Here is a 23,814-nt window from a genome sequence, read left to right as displayed (position 1 = left end):
AGACAAATTTGTTTGGAAACAACACATAAATAAAGAAATCGAGCAAATCAGACTCAAAAGGAAGGAAATGTACTGACTCACTGTAGACATTCTTCTACACTGTAGTACATTCAGTACTGTAGTACTGGTGAACTATTACCAGAAAATAAACTATCGCTACATAAAACAATCATAAAGCCTATTTGAACTCATGATATTCGACTTTGGGGTATGACAATTAAAAGTCATACTACTCGAATTCAAGTTTACTATGGATGTTCGCAAAAACCAGAAATTCATTCGAAGAATAGAAAAGCACTGATCTGGTATATGGTCAGTTACGACCATAGAACAGGTGATAATGGGTCGATGTAGATTAGCGGTGAATTCGCATATAGTACAGATATACACATTTATATTATACAGAATGTTTTTGCAAATTATTCTTTTGGATAACCATTCCGATGAAAACATTCTTCTTGTACAAACGCAACAGAGCTTTTTCGTAAGGTGAAAATGCCTCGTTCAAAAGACAATTTCTTTTTCAAACGATGAAATTAAATGCAAATTTATCTTCATGCTTCATGGTGAATTTCACATTGTTGGATTTGTAACCAATCAGGCCAAAGAAAATGCTGATGTTCTGATTGTAAACACAGCCAATCGATTTTCTAATGAAAAGAAATCCGTTATCATTGTCGAATAAGATATTAATTTGTTAATGTCATTATGACGATCGACCAGCTCGTCGAAAACGACAGGACCGAGGAAAAACTAGAGCAAGGAAGAGAAAAGGATAATCCGAACTTATTTAGTAATTAAGCTCAATTAAGCGGTTCAATGTAACAGAATCCTTGATTTTGTTCTTTATCTTTTAAAATACTCCTAATTTCACGAATAAATTTGAAAGACGTACAGAATAATTATATTTAAAATAATATAAATTGATAGTCTCGCGATTATCGCATTCTCAATTTAGTTTTCGATATATTCGTCGGAGATGAAAGAACACCGGAGCCTTTGGAATTTTGGATAATCCCGCACCATTGTAATCTAGAGTCTACTATAGCTGTAATTAAACAATTGTAGTTATTCAATCCGATTGTAATTGTTCGCGAGCTGTGTTGATGAGCTTGGGATCGAGGCGACAGCCAGTCGCCGAACGTAGCCGCGGTCACGGGATGAACGCTTTGTCTAACAAAGGTATGGAGTAATTCTATAGCTCTCCTTAAAAGAAATATTTGTGGCGGCACGCGACAGTAAACATTCCAACGGTTTCTGTCCCGTGGCTCGCCACACGCAGACCCTATTCTTCGAGTAAGATGATTGCCAGATCTCGATGCGTCTCCGCAGTGCATGTTCAGCTAGCCTGAGGAGCCGCTATAAATCTTAGGATTTAGTTAACTAAAGTCCTTCAAACAAACAGTCTTTGTCCCAGCTACGGGAAGATAGGAGAGACCTATTTTTCAACGAACGGCGTCTCCAACTAGCAACATTCCCTCGAGGGCGGCTAGCATCTTTTTCTAACCACCAATATGGAAATTGACCAATTAGCAGCAACGTCAATTTCCCTTACTTTCTGAACGAAGGCTATCCTCGACGAATCCGATGATCTCGTGTCCTTAGACACACCCCATCATAGTTTTTCTCTGTGGCATCATCGGGACGGAAATTCATTCTTTCTTGCGATCTCATCGACGAAAAGAGTAACCCCATACGACCAGTGAATATTACGCGTTTTATTAACAAAGAGTCCGACTTAGATTTTGTGAGCCCGTACATCTACTATCCCGTTGACCGCGGATTCGTTATTGCACTTAGGATCATTGTCATTAGTTTCTCGAGTATCTAATTACCACGGTTACTTGTCCGATTCTATAATAATCGCAGTTGCACTAGTCAATGTCTTCCCTATTGCACAACGACAATGTGTAATCCAAATGAAGATTCGTTTCACGCCCCTAACCCTAATTCTAATGTAAACCCGACATTTATAATGTAAAAAATGTATATGTAATACAAAAAGAATGTAGAATATAGGTACTAATGTTTAATCTGATTTTCTGTAATTTTGACAGTTTTGTAATCTTTTATTTTTATATTTTTATATTTTCTATATCTTTGTGCTCTTGTATTTTTTATATAATTCTATATTCAAGTAACAGTATAAAAAGGATACGAAAAGTATGGAATGGCAATGCATGTAACGGTACGTGAATGTTACGCGTGCGCAAGATAACCAGGAGAGGTTGTATAGGAATCAAGAGGTCGTTGGACAAAGAGAACGTTTTTTAGCATTACCTTATGTTTAAGACATTCATATATTCTGCAGATATTAGTTCCTATCAGTATACCCACGTCGTTATTAACAAGATGTTTATGTATTTCCATTATCTTTGTTCTAAAATTCACTGTTATTTTGGGAATTTGTTAAAAAATCTCTTAATCCTTTTAGGAGATGTATCACTCTAAACTGAGATCTAAACTCAGATCACAGGTTTTTTTTTATTTTATAGATTAGATTCACAATTTGTCCAGTTTGGACATTTGGTAGAATTTTTTAGCTGTTAGATTATTATGTGGGTAGCTACCCCCAGTGGGATACCATCTTCGTGTTTGTTTGGTTGTGTCCTTTGTGAGGTCTGCTGGGTATTTCCCTTTCAGCCTTCTATCCATGTTTGAGGTGTTGATCGTTTCCGCAGCTAGCCAGTTTGGCTGTGTTCCTATTCTTTCTTTGTATTTTTCTGCGTGTCTGCTAATTTTCTCTTTGACCATTGGTATTCCCAGGTCCTTCCGTATGCCTTCGTTTCTAACGCACCATGGGGCGTTTACTATTGTTCTAAGAATTTTAGCTTGTACTGTCTCTATTTTGTTTATATGGCTCATTGCCGCTGCCCCCCATAGTGGTATTCCGTACGTCCAGATTGGTTTTATGATCGTTTTGTATATTTTTAATTTATTTTCTATGCTTAATTTGGATTTTCGACTTGTTAGCCACTGCATTTGTCTCCTTGTTGTCTGTATTTTGTCTATTATTGATTTAGTATGCTGTTTCCATGTGAGTTGTGGTTCCATGTGAGTTCTAGGTGGTCTAGTCCTAGGTATTTGACTTGCCTTGTTTGCGGTATGTGCGTGCCGTTCAGTAGGATGTTTGATGGTGTCTGTTTTCGCAGTGTGAGTGTAATATGGTTGCATTTATCGGGGTTTGCTTTTATTTGTTTATCTTGCAGCCACTTTTCTATTTTTGTGATATGTTCTTGTAGTAATTTGACTGCTGTTTCTGGGTTAGTGTGCCTGACTAGTACAGCTGTGTCGTCCGTGAGTGTCAGTATTTTGCTATTGGTAGTTGTTGGTATGTTTTGTGTATAGTATTGATCCTAAGACGCTTCCTCGCGGAACCCTTGCCTTGATGTCTTTAACTTCAGAGTATGTGTCCTTGATTTTTATTACGAAGGTTCTGCTGCTTAAGTAAGATTTTATTAATTGGTATATTTGCTCCGGAAATTGTTTCCTGATTGTTTGTAGTAGGCTTTCGTGGTTTATTTTGTCAAATGCTTTATCTATGTCCATAGAGAGGGCTGTACAGTATTGTTTGTTTTCTAATGCTAGTATTATTTCTTTAATGAGCCTGTGCATTTGCTCTATAGTGGAGTGTATGTTTCTGAATCGAAATTGGTGATCTGGTATTAATTTTTCCTTCTATATTATTGGTTTTATGCGGTTGCATATTATTTCCTCTAGTATTTTGGAAAACACAGGAAGTAGTGATATTGGTCTGTAAGATGCAGTTTGGTGTGGTTCTTTGCCTGGTTTAGGTAACATTATGTCCTGTGCTAGTTTCCACAGTTTAGGAAAGTATTGGATTCTTAGTATTGCATTGAATATTATTGTCATTAGTGTTATCGCTTTTGGCGGAAGGTTTTTCAAGATTTTACCATTGATTAGGTCGATTCGTGGTGCTTTATTTTTTTTTGTTTTCTCGATTATGTTTCTAATTTCTTGTGCTGTTGTTTTAGGTATGGTATAGTGGTTGTCAGTTGAGGTACTAGTGGTAAACGCATCCTCGTCCGTATGACATTTGGGGTTGCTGTTGTTGATATTATGTGGTGTAAATGTGTTGCATAGGTGGTTGGAAAATTCTTCAGCTTGCTCTTCGTTGCTTCTTGCCCATGTGTTGTCTGCCGTCCTGATTGCTGGGACTAGTTTTATTGGTTTCTTTTTTTTCGTGACTTTCCATAGGGAGTAGTTGGAGTTCTCGTGAGCAGAGAGTGACTCTATGAATTTTGTGAATTCGTTATTGTTGTGCACTTTTATTTTGTTTTTTATTTCCTTTGCAAGTTTGTTTAGGTGTTTTTTGTTTTCTCGTGTTCTATGTTTTTGCCATTTTGCTTTCGCTTTTCTTTTTTCTCTAATTTTTTCAAGTATGTCTGATGGAATTATTTTTGTTTGTCTGTTGGTTGGTTCAGGTATAGTGGTTGTCCATGATGCTTCTTGGATAGTTTCTGTCAATGGTGTTACTGCCTGTTCGACGTGTTCGGGTGTTTCCAATGGGATGCTGCAACTGGTTTTGCTCTCGATTATTTCTTTAAAAATTTGCCATTTGGTTGTTCTGTTGCATAGTGTCCCTGGATTGCTATAAAGTATTAATTTGTTTCTGTAAGCAATTGGGCTGTATGCAATGAGGCTGGGTGTTATTTTTAGTTTATTTGCGTTTAGTCCCTTTGTAACTGCAAAATCGAGTAGGCCAGGTATTTTGCTCAGGTCTGTCGGCCAGTATGTCTTCCTGTGGATAATATATTGAGGTTGTTGTTAATGTATTTTTCCAGGGTTCTACCTCGAGGTGTGGTAATTCTTGATCCCCATAGCGTGTGGTTTGCATTGTAGTCTCCCGTTGCGATATACTTGTCACCTAAGTGTTGAAAGTACTCTTCCCACGTTTGTGATGTCATTTTGTGTCGCGGTGGTACATATACTGCTGACAACTGTAAATGGTTGCTGCTAGTTTGTACAGTAACGGTGGTTGCTTGTATATATTCCTTACTAGCTTGGCTGTGTTAGTGGTGTTTAATGTCGTTTCTTATTATTACTGCGGTCCCTCCGTGTGATTTTCCTGAGGGATGCTTGGTATCATATATTATGTAGTACGGTATTTTTATGTAACTTTTTATAGTGAAGTGTGTTTCCGATACGAGTAGTATGTCGATATTATTATTATACAGGAATGTTTTAGTTTCTAGGGCCCTTTGTTGTAGTACGTTAGAGTTCCAGGCTGCTATTTTAAGCATGTCCATTTTTATTTTTTACTTAGCAAGTTTGTGAGTAGTTGTAACATGACTGTTGTTTGTTGTACTTGTTGCCTTAGTATTGTGTTTTTCTCACTTACCATTTTTCTTAATATCTCTGTACCTTTAATGGATTGTCTGAGCATTTCTTTGATTTCTGTATCGTCTTCGGTGTTGTTGCTTTGATTCTGTTTGTTTGTGGGCGTTGTTTGTCTAATGTTTTGGGTTACTTGCGCGTAGCTGCGGTTTCCTTGGGGATCGGTGTTTCCGTTTATAGCTTTTGGTTCATTTTGTGCTTTCAATGTTGCTTAATTATCCGTTATAGTTTGTTGTGGTTGGTAGTTGTTGATTGATCTATTGCCAAGTGGTGGAAACTGTTTACGTTGTGATTGTTTTCTGATTTCGCATCCTTTATAGCTGGCTGGGTGGTTTCCATTACAGTTGTAACATTTTACTTCATTTATTTTCCCTACGTATGGACAGTGTGTTGTTAAATGCTTCGTATCGTATCTTGTCATATTGTTTATTGCTCTTGTTTGGTGACCAATTTTTGCTAATTCGTCACTTAATTTTTTTTGTGTTAGTTTTTGAATGTAGTCCTCTTATAACTATTTCGTAGCTCCTTTCCGTTTTCAGCTGGTATGTGTGGTACACAGCGTTTTTTCTTTTAATTCTTTTATCACTTTCCTATAATTTTCTGGGGTGTTTATTTGAATTTTTACTTGTTCTAATTTTGTTTGTTTTATTGTGTAGTTTTCCTTCCCAACTATATCGTTTAGTCGATCAATAAGCGGGTCTATTATCTGGGCGTCGACAAATATTGGTGGTGGTTTTGTAGTTTGCGTTGATTTAGTTGTGTTTTTGGTTGTTGGGTCGTCTATTTCTTCCGTAAGTGAGCTGAAGGAGTTTCTTAATGGTAATTCTTGCAGCCATCGCTGCTTTTCTGTATCTGAATTTCCTGTTATTTTTCGTTTCTTGTTATAACTTGCCACCTTCCAGCTTTCATCCTGTTGGGTTAATTCGTTATTGGTAATATTCTCTTCATTGTTTGGTATTGTTTCCATATCAACTTCGTTTGTAGCTGAGCATTCCTGTTCTTCGTTTATTGGTTGGCTTGGTTTTGATATGTTTGTTGTTTTATTTATGTAGTATTGTTCGTCTTTGTTAATTATTTTTATCGGTGGGATGTGCTTTTTCATTTTAGTTTTGCTTGTAGTCTTCTTAGTAGAAGACACGAGTTTCCACCATTTAGCTATGGGCGTTGCCGTTCGTAACTTTCTCTTCCCCACTTGCCGCACTTTTTCTGAAGCACTGTTTTACACGTCCGTTTGGCTCGGTTGCTCTGGCAGAACTCGATTTACAACATTGAGAACATTTATATCGAAAATTCTTTCTCGCATGAAGCTTCTGTATTAATACAAAAGGCACGAATTAAGATATATGATTGTTCACAAGTATTAGAGCACTTGCTGATCTTATAGATTTTATAGAAAATGTGATACATGATTGACCAAGATTATTAAGAAAATGAAGTTTACATCCGTATGAGATTAACGATCCGAAATACACACTTTGTGAAAATTCGTGACAGTTGGAGGAAAAGTAATGAATTAACGATTATGTGACAGCAGTTAAAATCCGTCGATCTAAGGTCTTTATTAAATTAAATAGTTCAAAATCGTTTACATATTAGGTGATCCCATAAGTTTTTGTGTATATATTTCATGTGTCGATTTCTAAACATACGGCGATAAGGGACCAATGCACTTGAGCTTAGCTGATCGAGAACAGGCTAGAGTAGATCTTCGTGGGCATAAGATCGTAATATAGTGAACACAGTGACTTCTAACAGTAAAAAATCACGAGTGAAATGCGTATCCATTTTCGACATCTCATGTTATATGAATTTCGGAAAGAAAGTTCGGTCACAATTGCCAGGAAAAACATATGTGCTGTTTACGGAGAAAATGCGCTTTCATCTCGCACCTGTAGGAAGTGGTTCCAACGTTTTAGAGCTGGGAATTTCTGTTTAGAAGAGGAGGTACGCTCCGGGCGTCCTCCTCAGACAGACGGAGATAAAATTCGGGATCTTGTTGAAAAATCACCAAGTTTGACAGTTCAAGAGATGTCAAATGTCCTGAAAATACCTAAGACAACAATTCATAGGTGTTTAAAAAAATGGGGATGGTGTCAAAGTTGAACGTTTGGGTGCCCCATGGACTTACGGAACGGAACCGTCTTGAACGAACGACAGCGTGCATGTCATTAATTGCACGTAATAAACGTGAACCATTCCTTAAACGCCCCTGGTAACTGGTGATGAAAAGTGGATACTTTGCGAAAACCCTGAACGGAAACGTAGCTGATCCCAACGAAATCAGCCACCTGAACGCTGTGCAAAACCAGGGTTACATCCACGTAAAGTTCTTTTGTGTGTATGGTGGGATTATAAAGGAATACTCTATTTTGAACTTTTATCTAGTGGTGATACCATTAATTCAGACAAATATTGCGCTCAGTTAGAAAAATTAAGGGAAGCACTAGCTGAAAAACGGCCAGGTTTAGTGAATAGGAACAGCGTTATCTTCCATCACGACAATGCTAAACCGCATGTCGCGAAAAGCGTTACAAAAAAATTGTCTGAATTTAATTGAAAAATTTTACCACATCCCCCATATTCCCCAGACATTGCCTTATCTGATTACCACCTGTTCAGAGCATTACAACACTTTTTAGTAGCTAAAAAATTTGAAAATATTGACACTCTCAAAAATAGCATAGAAAATTATTTTAAAGAAAAACAAGAGAACTTTTATCGAGACGGAACCTACCAGAAAAATGGGAAGAAGTTGTACAACGAGAGGGGGATTACATTTTTTCATGAAACTGAAAGGTATGTAAACGATCTTAACATATATAACCTCTCGAAAAACGGCACGAACTTATGGGATGACCTAATAATTAAACAACTATAAATATATCAAAAGATTATAATAAAAGAATGTAATAGAATATCTAATGTCCGTACTTGTAAATACAACGAAAAACGTAACGTGTAGATTGCAGATGTTTATGAATGTAAAATTTGCGAAAAGCATATGAAAGTTATACACATAAAATATACAAATATTGAGATATGCACGAAAACTATGCGTATATGCACAAAGATATGTACAATTTATGAGTAATATGTCTAATATTGATTTATTAACGTTATGTGAATTGATACAAAAGGATATTTAACAATTTCGTTTTAAATAAAAATCTATTTATGACGACGCGCCAAAATTCGCATTACGATAAATTACGATAAATTATAAATTACTTTTCCGTATCTGCAGCACTCGAATTGTACAAGTAATGTGTGCGTTTGAGGGCCCGACCTTTTGGTCGACCGCGCCATACCTGCAGTAAAAACGCATACTGGCTTCGCATTTAGATGTTCGCGTTCGACTTGGGAATGGCGCGCATAGATGGTCGGCGCGCGACTTGCCCTCTCCTTGCGGATCATTGGACAAGTTAAACCTACCCTTTCGGGCGGCAGCTCGCTTAGCTGGCGCCACGCGATACCTGCCACCATATAGCTCGGTCCCAGCAGGTTGGCTCTCCAGCCGATTATTCCTGCTCGGCAACCATTTTGTAGGCTTACCGCTTGCACCGACGGTCACAGGTTTCCTCTCCAGCTCGCACGCTTCGTGCTTTTTTCTGCGCCCCGGTTCTTCGTTACTGTTGTTTTCTTGGTTCTATCTTGTTTATTGTTCTATCTTCGATCCAGTGTTCTGTTTGTTGTATCCGTTTATTTCTTCGTTGCGATTCTTTGTTTGGTTGTTGTTGTTGTCTCTATAAACTTGAAATATAAATGCAATTTCCTTTTAAATACAGTAACGAGGTTTATTCAATTTCGATAACATTGTATTAGTAAGATATCGAAGCTAGCAACTTTTCGTTGAAGTTTATTTTATATTTCTTAAATTATTCGGGTAAAGATAACTCCACACTGACGGCCTATTGTCCACAGACAGATGTCGTAGTAATCGGCGGACAATGTCTGTCAGTGAAACTTAAGGCGCGTACGGGCAGACTACAGGCGTCTGTAGACATTGCCTGCCGACAACACATGCCAAAACATGTATATAAACTGCCTGCAAGCAACGTCGCTTGTCCACTAGAAGTTTGCCGGGTATCACTGCGTATCGATGAGTCGAAGATGCCTTGGAGATGCAACACACGGATCGTTTAAATCTACCTGTAATCCAATCAAGCTAGCCTAAAAAAAAGACAAATTCAACATTAAATTGTATCGGACATTTTGCTACAACGCTCAACTGATAGAAATCATGCTCAGGAACAAATATATGTCTTTGCTAACTTTCTAAATATATGTAGACGACGTTTTAAATTGCTAGTAGTTGAAACAAACAATATGATATATTTTTGAGTGATCTATAAGGATTTACAGGCCCACTGGGAAATCTTATTAGTGTTCTCTTGCACTATGTATTAAAGCGCATCAACACCGATAGAAGCACTGTACACGCGATATCGTCGCGTCGTGTCTCCTGAAAATCGCCGATAAGTCGCTCGAAACTTTACTGGAAACATTTCTCCATGTTCTACTGACAATCACATAGCATGTGTCATTGCTGGAATTTGATAAATTTGGTTGAGAACACGAAAGAATTTTCCGTTTACAGTAAAGCAAGGGACTATCGAGTTGGAACAATTCGCGTTTGAAAATAGCGTTCTATGCTAAAATAGCGGTGGAAATTATACTACATGTAAAAGTGAGTCATAAAAACAAATACAATTTTCTTATTTTCTATCTTTTTTACTTTTATCGCAAGTTTGATTTCTATACATATAACTGTTTTCAATTTAAGGAGGAACTTATTTTCTTAAGGGCTTTTCATACAAATTTGAAAAATAACTGTTGTTTTTGATCCCTTATCTCTATCTTTATCCTTCTATTTTTGTGAGACTGTATCGGTTATTTATTCTTAATATTTACAATCCGAAGTCTAATTATGTGCCGTATTAATTTTCTGTGAATAATTTAGAGATATGTAAAATCTTGCTATATATATATATATACTGTTTGGTACCTATTAGAAGTGCGTTCGATCTAATGTGGAAAATTCTTAATTTTAATAAAATAGTTTCAAATTGCTAAGGCTGGGGCAAACTAAGAAGTTTCTGGAATATACAGGGTAGTAAGTCGCTTCGCAGATATGTGTACATCGGGACAATATGTTACATATGTAATCCCTTACACAGTTTCATATTATCTTGTAAAATAATCATTCTTCTTTTAATATCAGTTGGTTTTTGTATTTTTATTTCATTTATCTCATAGGTTATAATTCCTTTAGGAAATTTTTGCAAAAATTTTCGCTGGAAATTTTCAGAAAACCTTATTCCTGAACAAAATTTGTTTTGTAATACGAACTGTCGCATTTAAATAAGAAAAATTCTATTTATTTAATTTTGTTATTAAGCTTGTTCATATCCAACTTCAAATTATCTGTAGCTTGTTTATAATTAATTAAGTTTGAAATGTTTGTTTGTTAGTTATTACAAAAGGGTCATAGCTAAGTTTTTGAGTTGTGCTCAGGTTATTATAACTTATTATTATGCTCTGAGCGTCATGTTGTTTCTTAATAAAATTCTTTAGTCTCAATAATCAATTTTCTCTGTTCATAAAGATGGTGGTTGTTTATTTTAAGAATTTTGTTCTTAATTCCAAATATTGCGGACATTCTTTTATTATGCATTAGTTGGTATCCAATCTTCTTGGATAGGACGTATTGCATATTCCATTTTTATTTGTTTTATATTTTATCCTGTTTCCTAGACTCACTGCACAATCACGTTTGTCTCTCTGCTAATCTAACTTGTACTATTATTCTTTTAGTTATTAACAATAATTTCATATCTAAGCAACTCGCTTCAATTATGTTTTCTGAGTCGTTAGTATATTTATATACTTCACCGTTGATAATCCTGTAGATTATTCTATTCTCTCCGTTTATTACGCCCCAAGGCTTACTATAGGCCGTGTTCCTAACCGTCGCAAACAGATCGTCTTACATGACCGTCGAGATATACACAAAGTAGCGATAAACGCATAGTTGTCGTCAAGCAGCGAGTTCCAGAAACATCTATTCGCCTTCGGTGCGTTATTTTATCCGCATAAAGAAAGAAGCTGGTATACGTGATCATAGGCGCGAACGGTGGCGTGATCCGAGCGTAGTGGGGGTCGTATCTCAGAGAAGACAAAGGACAAAATGGAAGGGCAGTCAGTGGCAAATGAGAATTCAAACGGGATGCATCGAAAGGTTCAGACGAATAAAATCAAAGTCGCTTAGTCTAACGAATACATCGAGAAATATCATAAAATCGGGTCAAATTACTGTAACAAACTAATTGTATCATCGTTAAATCATTTGTGACGTATTCATTATAACTTTAAATATCGTTAAATATACACGTTTATATTAACCGTGTTAATTCAAAGTTAAAATCATTTGAACTATCTCTGTTATTCTAAACGAAACAGGGGAACGACTAATTCGCGGCGTCGATTATCATAATCGTAGCAAAAATTTACGTCTCCCGCTCACACGTTTCCCTCGCGATCGCGTCTCTACGCGAACGGTCGTAACATTTGGTCCTTCGAGCCGGATCACGAGCATTGGACGATCAAGTGAACAGAGATACAGCAGTAAATCATACAGTGCCACATGATCACATCATCATCAGCATCGCAGCAACCGTTAGCGGCGAACCTCGCGCCAACAACTAGAGGGTCAACTTCCGCAAGGAAATGTCTTGCACGTCAAATCAGACACACACGGTGACGAGCAACGTTTCAATTCGCGACAACAAGGTATGTTCGTTCATTGTATTTTCTTTACAATCCGCTATAACATTTTTTTCATCTTTATTTTTACACTGCGATTTAAGGCAAGAAAAATGATTGAAAGTTTCTTTTGTTCTTGTTTCAAATCATTTTTCCTTCTTAAAAAGGATTTTAAGAAAGATGAAAAATATATTTTTCTCAAAGTATGATAGCGTTTGTGATAGATCATGTATGATCTTGTCCTTTCTTTGCAATGCTATATCTAGTGTCCTTAAATGTTCCATATCTTTTCATTTACTTATACTCTCATCTTATTCTTCTGGTCTGAAAGTATAACTGTTACAGCTTTTAATGGTGTTTTGTTTTTATCTCTTGAATATATTCCGCTTCATTTATCACTTTTAATTTATCGTCATCCCTTCGAGTTCATCTATCTTATCTTGTAGTTTCAAGTTTTCTTCTTTTTTCTATCCATTTTATTTCCTTATCTCCTGTTATTTTTCTCTAGCTTAACATCTTGTATTAGGTGTAACTAAATATATTATTTGCCTTTCTTATCTCCTTTAATTTGTCTTTCATATTTCTCATTTCTTCTCAACGCGAGAATTGATTGTAATTTCAACAAATAAATAAAAAAAAAAAAAAAAAAATTTCTCATTTCCCTAAACATATCTATCTTTTTCAGGATTTCAAATTTCATGCCTTTATTCCCTGTGTTCACAACTATATTTCCTTTGTTTATACTTGTTGTTATCTATTCTTTGTCTTTTGTTGCCATTTTGCTGTTTATGATGTGTTTTTCTAATTTTCCTCTTGTGTTTCTTTCCTCTGCCATTTTAGTTGTAACTGTCTACTTTCTTGAGCTTTCTTTGTTCCGTTGTAGTTTCCTATTATCTGTTTTATCTTTTTCTGTTTTTTTATTTATTTCACTGTTAGAATTTCTTGTTTCTTACAACATTTTATCGTATTGTCTTGTTCTTCTTTTATTACACCCTACATGTGGGATTCAGCCAACTGTGGATATTGACAACTGTATGTGGAAAGTAATGAAATAATTCTGGAAATCAATGTTTCTGAAATTTTCTTTCACATATTACTCTTTATGCCACATTTAAGTATAACTGTGAAATAAATTTTTATCTTTTCTTGTAAGTGTACTTTTACACATCGTTCCTGGTGATAGTAGTATAACAATATTTTATTGCACACACAAAAACTGGACTTATGCTGCAATAAAATGAAATTATAACACTAACTTTTGTTACAATGATTATAAAAAATTAAATAAACTGCGGAGGCCTATGCAGTAAATATGCAAAGTATATGCGATGTTATACCCGTTGAGTCCAACAAGAACTTCGGGATATTTTGTGGTGGTGTAATATGGTCCAGTGGCAGATAGCGCGGAGACAATGTATCTATGTGCTGAATCAAAAGTAAAACTTTTTTATTTCTAACTTTTCCAAAATTAAACTTTTACTAATATATTTGTGATGTTAGATTTACTTATTGATATGTATTTAATTATCATTTACTCGGTAAGCAAATATGCTCCAAATTATATCGTGCTTGGTCTTATCTGAATGAGAAAAGTGTGACAAATATGTTGGTAAATGATTTCATTTACTACAATGAATCAAAAATAAAAAGAATTTGATTTATGAGTTGAGGGTCTCAGCTTGTGGGAAGTTTTTAATGTTTGCGTAATGTACGCCTAGTATAGGTGCTCACATAAACGTTGCACTTCATACTACCATTTATTGACTTACAATGTAACCATTCCTTAGACTATGAACTTACAAACTAGTATAGGGAGGCCCGATATTGTATTATGGATCGCTGACATTTTAGGAGGGGGAAGAAAGAGAATAAACGTATGAGATATATAATTACGTATATATGATTACACAATTGCAGGGAACATTTTCTTAATTTAACTGTGTTTGTATAACGTCAATTCACATCAGAGACCAGGCCACACACCGCGGGCAGGATGGCGCCCAGATGTCTGCACATCCTTGGCGCGTGCCCTCAGTAGTCCTAAGTACCCACCAGGGGTCTTGGAATTTTCATAGTTAAGGTCCTTCAGGCCAAGCGAGTATCTCTTGTCTTAGATTTCCTTTTACGTTTATTGTTTACTACGGGTTAACAGGGAAAGTAGGTTTTCCTCGCGTCTGCTATGTTGCGTTAGCAACTTTCTCACGAGGGCGGCTAAAACCCTTCCTGGTCCACCAACCGTCTTATTATCCAATCGGAGAAAGATGTCTACTACCCTCACTTCCTTAACCAAAATTATCATCAACAAGTCCGATAGTCCCGTGTCCTTAGACACACCCATCCCTAGCTTTCCCCAGACACAGTATCGTCAGTAAAACTTCACTTATTCCGTATCCTTAGAATAGTCAACATATCTTTACCGGTCTCTATCCTTATAACAGTCGCGTACTTAACGTATCAGTGTAACTAGGTTTTACATAAGGTGATTGGAGTGAATTGTGATTTGTGTGTGTTAATTCAGTGTGTATTTCATTGTGATTGCTGAATTCATAATAAAGATTAATGAAAACAAAATTAATAGTTGTGTTACGACTCAGCTATTTTATTTTATCGTCTAACCCTCAAGTTTACGTGACATTTGCATTGTTCTTTTGTGATCTTTGCTTACAATCTTTGGTTCATTTACTAACTAAACATACGGTTTTCTTATTGCTATAATTTAATTTTCTACGGTGGTTATTTATCTTTATTGTCTTATTTATTTTTATCTTTATTGTCTTTGAGTGTCTTACTTAAATCTACGGTTGACAATTTATACATAAGTCTTATATTGCTATCCTTATGGTCTATGTCGCTATCGTACAGTATTTTTTATTATTACGTTTCTGCTGTAGTGATAGAATAATGCTAAGTTATTATTGTTTTGGATTAATTTCACGCTATCTAAACAGGTGAAGGATTCCGGGGGGAAATAACCTGTTTTTTGAACGTGTTTATGGTATAACGGGTTTGACTATAGATTGTGGGCGACGATGAAGTTTGTGATTATTTTGTGTATCTTTGACCAGTGGTCTGACTAATTTAAGAATGAAGAATCGATATGGATTAATTTGGGCTCTTCGTATAGCTTGTGATTTGCTATATTTGCTAAATTTCAATTCTGGCAATCTATATATTCCTAAACATGCTGTGATGTATTTTCTTTCAATGATTCTTAATTTTTCCGTGGCGTTGACACTTACATTGAAACAGATTTAACGACCATACATTAGAATGGTTGGTCTAATTAGTGTTTTGTAGCAGTGAAGTTTTATTGATCTGTGCGAATCTTTCGAGTAAGGTAGTCTTATGAGGTATAAGAAGAATTTATCTGCTTTCTATAACTGTGTCTTTATGTTGTCGTTGTGATTTAACCCGAAGTTTAGATGGACTCCGAAGCATCTAACTTTGTTTGCATCGGAAAATTTTCCGTTGATATTTTCTGTTGTATGGAAGAATATTTTCGAATTTATTCTCACGTCGTACTTTGCTTTTGAAGTTTTTGAAATATATGGACTGAACGAGATTGTTTCACATTTATGGGTGTAGATTCTTAGCTTCCGTGTTGGAAAGCGTAATTTTCTACTTTCTTGACTAGGTCTTGCAGCTGGATTTTTATTTGTCACGGTTTATTGTTTCTTGTTTTATTGTTTATTAACATATCATTTACGAATGCTATTGCTGATTTATTATTTTGATTGCCGTTCTTGTTCATGCCATACATTTATAATAGGACACTAAACATGGATATTGAACAGGATAGGCCGGTTTACCGTGTCTTACTGTAGATCTCGATGCGTTTGGTCCTTTTGCTTGATCCCTCTGAGAGGTAGAAGTATCTATCATTTTCTTTTTAATTTTTCCTTTATTAAACGTTCTTATTTGTTTCTACAAATACTTACATTTTTGTATCATTTGCTAATTACTATAGCATGGGAATTTCTGTGCTATTACCCATAATAAAAAAAAACAAAATAAAATAAGGAAGGTTTTTAACGTTTTAATTAGAATGTATGGGTGTGTGATTTGTTAATAATTGAGGATGAGTAAGGATAACTATTATCATTATTATTACCATTATCATTATCATCATCATCATCATCATCATCATTATTATTATTATTATTATTATTATTATTATTATTATTATTATTATCATCATCATCATCATTATCATTATCATTATCATTATCATTATCATTATTATTATTATTATTATTATTTTCTGTGTCCCTTGGTTCTCCTGTTATTTCTCATTCTTCTATTACGTGTCTCAGGTCTTCTTCTTTCTTTTTACATAGATTGCATCTTTTTTCTCCCTCTTCTTTCCAGTATTCCCTTGATTTAGTCTCGTTTCCACATCTGAATCTTGCTAATATTTTTCTGTCCTTCCACTTCATCCTCCCTTCTAAGTATTTTGCTAACTCTTCTTTGGCGATTTTTCTATAATGTTTGTCATATTTTGATTCCCTTATCCTTTCCCCCTCTCTTCTGCTTCTCTCTTTCTCCTTTCTTCTATAATTTGGTCTAGTGTCATCTTTTCTTGCTCTTCTCTTACTTCCATCTGTGTCCCTCCATTTCTCATCCTTTCTAGTCCCTTCTTTCTCTTTCTTGCTCTTTTCCGTTATTGGCCATTTCCCCAGTTTCTCTCTCTTTCCTTTATGCACTTCTTTACTAGTTCCTTTTTTGACTCTATGGCTTTCCCTTCATACCTTGCTGCTCTTCCTAATACTTTTTCTTTGATTTCTGTTAGCTTACATTCTTCCATCGATATATAATTCGGTGTTGTCATATCTAAACCTAAGCTCCATTTCACATATCTTCTTTGTATTCTATCCAGCCTTTCTTCCATGTTCCAGCCTCATACCTATGCTCCAAACAGCGCCACGTTCTCTACCAGCGTTCCAAACATCTTCATTCTCCTCTTGTTGTCCTGTTTGGAAATTTTTTCTTCCACGCTCCATGTTTTCTTCATTGCTATTCTTGCTCTCTTTTTCCTGTCTTCTATGTGTTTCTCATCACTACCGTTTTTTCAGTAGTATGTACCCTAGGTATCTTATCTCGTCCACTTCTTCTAATTCTCGTTCTCCCCATTTCCATTTTCTTTGTCTCCTCTTGTTCTTTCGTTTTTTTCGAAAACTACACTCTTGGCCTTTTTCGTGCTCAGTTCCAATTCGGTTTCCTTTAAAAATATTTCGAATCTCTTTAGCATTTCCTTTAGCTTCTCCTCTCTATCAGCCATCAGCACAATATCGTCTGCATATGTCAATGACCATACCTTTCTTTCTCCTACCACTATGCCCCCCCCCGACTTGTCCTTTCCTTAATTCTTCTTCCAGCCCCGCCACGTAGATGTTAAATAACGTAGGGCTCAACGGGCATCCTTGTCTGACTCCCCTCACTGTCCAAAATTCTTTTGTGTTGTTATTCTTGATTCTTACCACATTCTTTGTTTCTGCGTATATCTCTTTAATCCTTCTGGTCAAGTTTTCGTTAATCCCCATTTTTCTCATTTTCTCCTCCAATTTCTTTCTGTTTAGCCTGTCGAACGCCGCTTTTAAGTCCGCAAAGCAGGCATGTAGTTTTTCTTTTTCTCTACTCAACTGTTTGTCTATGATATGGTTTATCACAAATACCGCGTCTTTCTTTTCTGAATCCGAATTGGCTCTCTTTCAGTTTGTTTTCAATCTCTGCCTTCAGTCGTTCGTGCAGTATCCCTGCACAGATCTTGTATGCTGTATCCATTAATGTTACTTTTCTGTAACCCTTCCCTGCTCTCTTGTCCCTCTTTTTATATATCGGACATATTTGCTCCTTTTTTCCAATCTTCTGGTATCCCCACCCCATTCCATATTTTCCTTAACAGAGCCCATAACGCTTCACCCACTTCCTTCGGTGCATACTTCTCCTTCAAGTTTCTTAGTTTGTATATCACCTCTTCCTTCTCTATATATTATCTTCTCTCTCCTCCATTATTTTCTCTTCTGCTCGATGCTCCTCTTTTTTCCTGCCCTCTTTGTGCTCTGTTCCTTCTAAAATTTCCATAAAATGATTTTTCCACTCTTCCTCGCTTATTTCATATAATCTTCATCTATATTCTCTCTTCTTCTTCTGTATTTATTTATGTATTTCCACGCTTCTTGTTCTGTTTTGATCTTCTTGATTTTCACCATTTCTTCTTCTTCGTATCTTTCCTTTCTTTGTTTGCACCTCTATTTGAATGCCTTTTTTCCTCCATAAGAGCTTCTCTACTGTATTTTCCTTTCATAAACTTTGTCACCTTCCTTCTCATCTCTCTTTTACTCTCTTTTCCTCTCTTTCTATTCCTTATCTTTACTTTCTTCTTTTGCATTGCTTCGTTTATCTTCTTGTTGATTTCTGTCCACATTTCCGCTACTGTTCTTCCGTTGCAGGTCCAGTCTTTACATTCGTCCAAGTATTTTTCCACACTTTTGTTTGTCCATTCCCTCTTCTCCTTCTCTTCTTCTTCCTTTTCCTCATTTTTTTGTAATTCCGCCCCCCCCCCCCTATTTCTATTTCTAACGGCATGTGGCCTGACTCTGTTCTTTTTCCTATTTTCATGTAAATTATTTCTTCTGTCGCCTCCTGATTGCCAATCACATAGTCTATTACTGAGTTTCCTCTCTCGCCAATATAGGTCCGCTCCTCTCCTTCTTTATCGCTGCCATTGATTATCTTTAGCAGTGTTCTTCCTTCCATGTTTATTGTCTTGTCTTTTGATCGTCTGTTTTTTTCTTTCCCTACGTCCTCGTTTATCGACCCTCCCTCTTCTCCCGTTCATGCGTTCCAGTCTCCGCCGATGATCACCACTTCCTCTTCTCTTCCATGCGCTTGCCACTACAATGTTTGTTTGCCGGGCAGCCGCGACGATCCGTCTGCGACATTATAGTGCCGCGACCGACAGTTAAGAATATGATCTATGGCAAGCCGCATGGCGTAACACCATGAACTGACCGATCCCCTGATTGCCGCTGAGATAATAGGGGTGATTGAGTTTGTATAACACTGTGATTCACAGAATTATAAATTATATATTTCCAACACTTAGATTACACTGTCGAAGAGAAATAAATAGATGACAACTTGTCGCTCGAAGATGCGATAGATATGTACGCTAGAGCAGGGCTCTTATAATGGAAGTTAATGTATTAATGGACGTAGCACTATAATATATTTAGGAGAGGAGATGTATGTTCGACAACACCGAGAACCGACAAAAGATTTGCGTGAAGTATGTGTAGACTGCCGCGTTAGGCGTTAGTTTTAGACTGACTGTCGCTCTTTTTCTAATACGGACGAAAAGTTCGATGTGGGTGTGCCCCTGTGCCTAAAGAACGCGGATTCGTTGTTCCCACTTTCGTTAGGAAAAGTGAGGGTAACGAACCGCGGTGTTGATTGGTAATGGTCTGCCCTACTGCTCGAAGGGATGAGTAGGAAGTCTCCTACCATCGTGGTGGATAGATAACCGTATTCGTGAAGAAAACCCAGCTTGTTTTATTAGAGGGCTATTCGGATTTTCCTAATGGGCGCATACCAGCTTTCTCCGTGTTTTAAGTGCGCCTAATAAACCCAAGGACGTCTCTAAAAACCGACTGTGTTTCGAGAATATTTTGAAGCTTTAGAAATTCTTCAAGACAAACGGATTGAAGACACATGGCGAAACAATGCAGGGAAGTGAAGGTTACGGTGGGTCCTTAGGTTTATTGAGGGTCGAAGTGACGTTACGCAGGCCGGTTGTTGTCCGGTCGCGCGGGCTGGCGTATAGATGTTTTAGGCGGCGTAACACTTACCTTGAGGAAAAAGTGCTGTCGGGTGCCATTACTTCGCCTGCTCCGGTGATCGTCGGTGTTTTTACTTCTGGGTTTTTTACTTGAACTCGAATATAGTTAATTTCCAATTTTTTCTTTATTTGTCTTATCTAGATACACGCCTTACAATTTACTAATCTGATTAATACAGTAAATGCTATGTGAAATTTCTGAACGAAAGTAATAAAAGCACGATAGTACTGAGTACAAAGAATGATTAAAATAATAATGAGCCGTAATAACAAAGATCACAATAATAATGAGCACAATATGGTACGTAAAATTATAATAAAATGCGCTCTGCTCTATGTTGCTACGCATTATTTATAATGCCATCCCCCACGGGGTGGTGGTCCACTGGGGGTACGCTTCCGTGGGAATCGGGATGTTGCAGTTTGGGTTTCTTGGAATCGTACGCGAGGGAATGTAAATTCCGTATTTCGACTTAGTTTCCATCGGTCCAGTGTTTCTGCTGAGCTAGCGTCTAGGAGGCTTGAAGCATTCCCTGCTGATCTAGTCTTTTTCGCGAGAAACTTCCACGTGTTGTACCGTGGGAATTACCTGTGTTTCTTCGGCGCGTGCAAGGGCTGGCGGCTGCAGCATCATTATCATTTCGATGTTTGCTCGGGCAACACGCGCAATCCGCTACTCTCCCACAACAAGGACCTCCTCCTTCGAGTTATTTTGCGTAAGTTTGGTTTAGATGGATATTTGCATATTATGGTTGTTTTCGTGATTTTGATCCTTCTTCCTTTTTTTGTTGTTTCCCTAGGCTTGGGTGATCGACGTTTGAACAATGTTTGCGGAGGCATTTCCATCAGAGGTTCCTATGCAGACTTCTCTGGGGCGTATTTTGTCTTGTTTTTAGTCCGCTTGATTCGTCCTGTTTCGTTCTATTTAAACTATATTGTGTTGTTTCGGCGCAAGAGAAAGAGGGATTCCGAAGAACCCATGGGCGACTCGAGAAGACCCACCAAACGCATGCGGCGCTGTGATGAACCACAAGTACCAGAGTGGTCGGAGGAACTATTCGACATTGATGCCGAGGCCGTGGATTTCCCGTCGGAATAGAGCTTTGACAATCTTGTTACTGTCGATGAGAGTTTCTTCGATGCAGAGACCGTCGGATTGGAGTGGGAACCCCCTCTGGTTGAAGTCGTTGATACCGATCGTTGTGTAAAAGTCCGTTTTGCTAATGAAATTCCCGGAGAAGTTTTGGAGGCACATCTTCGTCACCATGCTTCTGGGAGAAAGGGAATTTCCCCTGTTGTGCGTTATTGGTGTATGCGTGAGTTCAGCGAACTTTGTCCTGGAGCTGCTCGCTTTGATTTCGATTTGGTGTAGTCGCTTCAATTTTGTTGGTTCGTTGTTTGACAACGTATATTCCTCTTCTTTAATATTTGTTGATGTTGGGGCATTGTTTTTGCTAAAGGAAGAGTGATTATCGTCAAATATTAAACAAAATGCATTTAGTACCGAAGCATTTCTTGGAAGATTTACTTTTACGTTTGCTTCCCTCCAAATAACTATTATGAGAATTGTCACAATCTTCATCAAGAGAGCCATTACTTTTTTTATTTCATATTGAAAAGTTTTTCGCCGGTAATCCTAGAAGTTCTGGACGGATGGAATATTTAAGTTGCGTGAAAGGTGAAGGAAGGTTGTGGAACGAAATGACATTTATATAATTCGACAAATATATATCGAATCGAAATGTAAATCGGAACGAATTTTCCGAGCAACCCAATACTAATTTCAAATGAACCTGTGATGCCTCCATCACATTTCCTGCTTTCATCACTCAAATTATCATATAATATTCGTTTGTTTTTCATTAGGGGTCTCCTGGGTATGAAAATTTACTTACTAATTTATGACTGTTATGTATTATATTATAATAATATATATTCTAGACTACTTGCATATCTGTTATGTATTTTTGCAATTGCAAAACTGGGTAGTATTAGAGAACTCACGGGGAGACGAGTTAATACTTTGTCGATCCCAAAGATTGGGATCGAATATCATTAACACCGGCGCGTCGGTCAGGACGGAAATCACCTTTTGTCTTATCTTTTCGTGCCTATCCGTCCAAGTTATGTGTTTGCTACTAGAAGTGAGTGCATACAAGGGTTTCATTACTTGTGAAAATTTAGGAATAAATTTTCGGAAGTAAGAGGCCAAACCTATGAACTGCCTAAGCTGTGTGACGGTCGACGGTGCAGGTAAAGAATTCAAAGCTTGTATTTTTCCCGGATTTGGACGAACTTCTCCGTTACGAATTACATATCCCAAATAAAGTACCGACGTCTTCAGAAAGGAACATTTAGCGAAATTAAAAGAAAATCCGGCGTTTACGAGGGTGTTTAGTACAACGTGCAACCTTTCTAGAGCTTGGTCTATCGAGTCGGCAATTATTAGAACGTCGTCCAAATAAACAACGACATACGAATAAGCGAGGTCGCCTAAGGCTTTGAAAATGGCTCTCTGGAAAACGGCTGGTGCATTTTTCAATCCAAACGGCATCGTTACCTATTCTTATTGTTACGTTCTTGTTTGTTTTAAATCGATTCTAAACCGTTGAATTTGCACAATTTTTTTTTTGTTTTGTTTATGGTGATTTAATTTAATTTGATTTGATTTAATTTGAATTTAATAGGAAGGGAAAATTTAAATGATATGATTGTATTTAAGATATTGATTTAAGATTTCCGGTTAAGTTCTATTTCTAAAGTTTAAAAAATTCTTTTTTATCGAAACTTTCGATTTACACGGTAGTTGCTGCCACCAGAAATAGTCTAAGGACTATTTCGATTAGAGAAATTTCTTTAGATGGTTTATTAATGAATTAATTGCTCGTGGGTAGCGTTAACTAATATTCAGGCTACTGACAGATAAATTCCACGTTTTCGGCTAACCTGCTATGTGCAGGGTACTGGCACGGGAGAGGATTAAAGCTGGGTAAGATAAATATTTGTGCTCGTTGCACGGATTTTATTTGAATGTTGAATTATTTAGATTGTTACGTATATGTATATATATATATATATATATATATATATATGTCGGATCACGATTCGAATTTTGGGCGCGCGACGACTCTTCATGTGGACTAGCCATCGTTTCACAAAGCCGAGATTTTATTTACACGTATATACAGGTCTATCACTAAGCTTAACAAATAATAGGTACAACTAGTAATAAGTCTAACAAACACTAAGCCTAATGAATAATACGATCTACGAATAATTAAATTAAATAATACTATTAGCAATGTTTGAGTTCAAACGAATCCACGGTCACCGGGATAACTCCTTACTAAGCGAAACTAACTTAGACGCAAATGCGATCGTCGAAAATGCTCGATGTATCACTCTCCAAGGCAATCGCAAGAATGCCAGCCTCGTGGAGATTTTTCTCCCTGTACGATTGCATTTTGTTTTCTATACCCGTTTGGAAGCATCGAGAAGGTTCCAAACGCCGTTGCTAGGCACACTCGTTGGAAGCATCGAGAAAGTTCCAAACGCCGTTGCTAGGCAGTTTCTGCCTGGAGTTTTGATTACTAATACAATGTATGTCCCATTGCATCGGCACCTCCGAGGCACCATCACACGTGGCTCGGCCCGCTCTCGAGGCCGCATGCCGCCACAACCACATTTCTCGGAAAACACATACAACCACTCCAGACCTCCGTTAGATAAAACATCCATCCCGTGACCGTGGTTACGTTCAGCGACCGATTGTCACCTCGAACCCAATCTCGCTTATTACAAATCTTAAGCAATTACAACTATAATAAAATCTAGGCTAAGGTACTAGAGGATGTTCC

This window comes from Bombus bifarius, unplaced genomic scaffold, assembly GCF_011952205.1.
Source record: "Bombus bifarius isolate JDL3187 unplaced genomic scaffold, Bbif_JDL3187 scf7180000009144, whole genome shotgun sequence".
NCBI lineage: Eukaryota > Metazoa > Arthropoda > Insecta > Hymenoptera > Apidae > Bombus > Bombus bifarius.
This window is presented reverse-complemented; position numbering follows the sequence as displayed.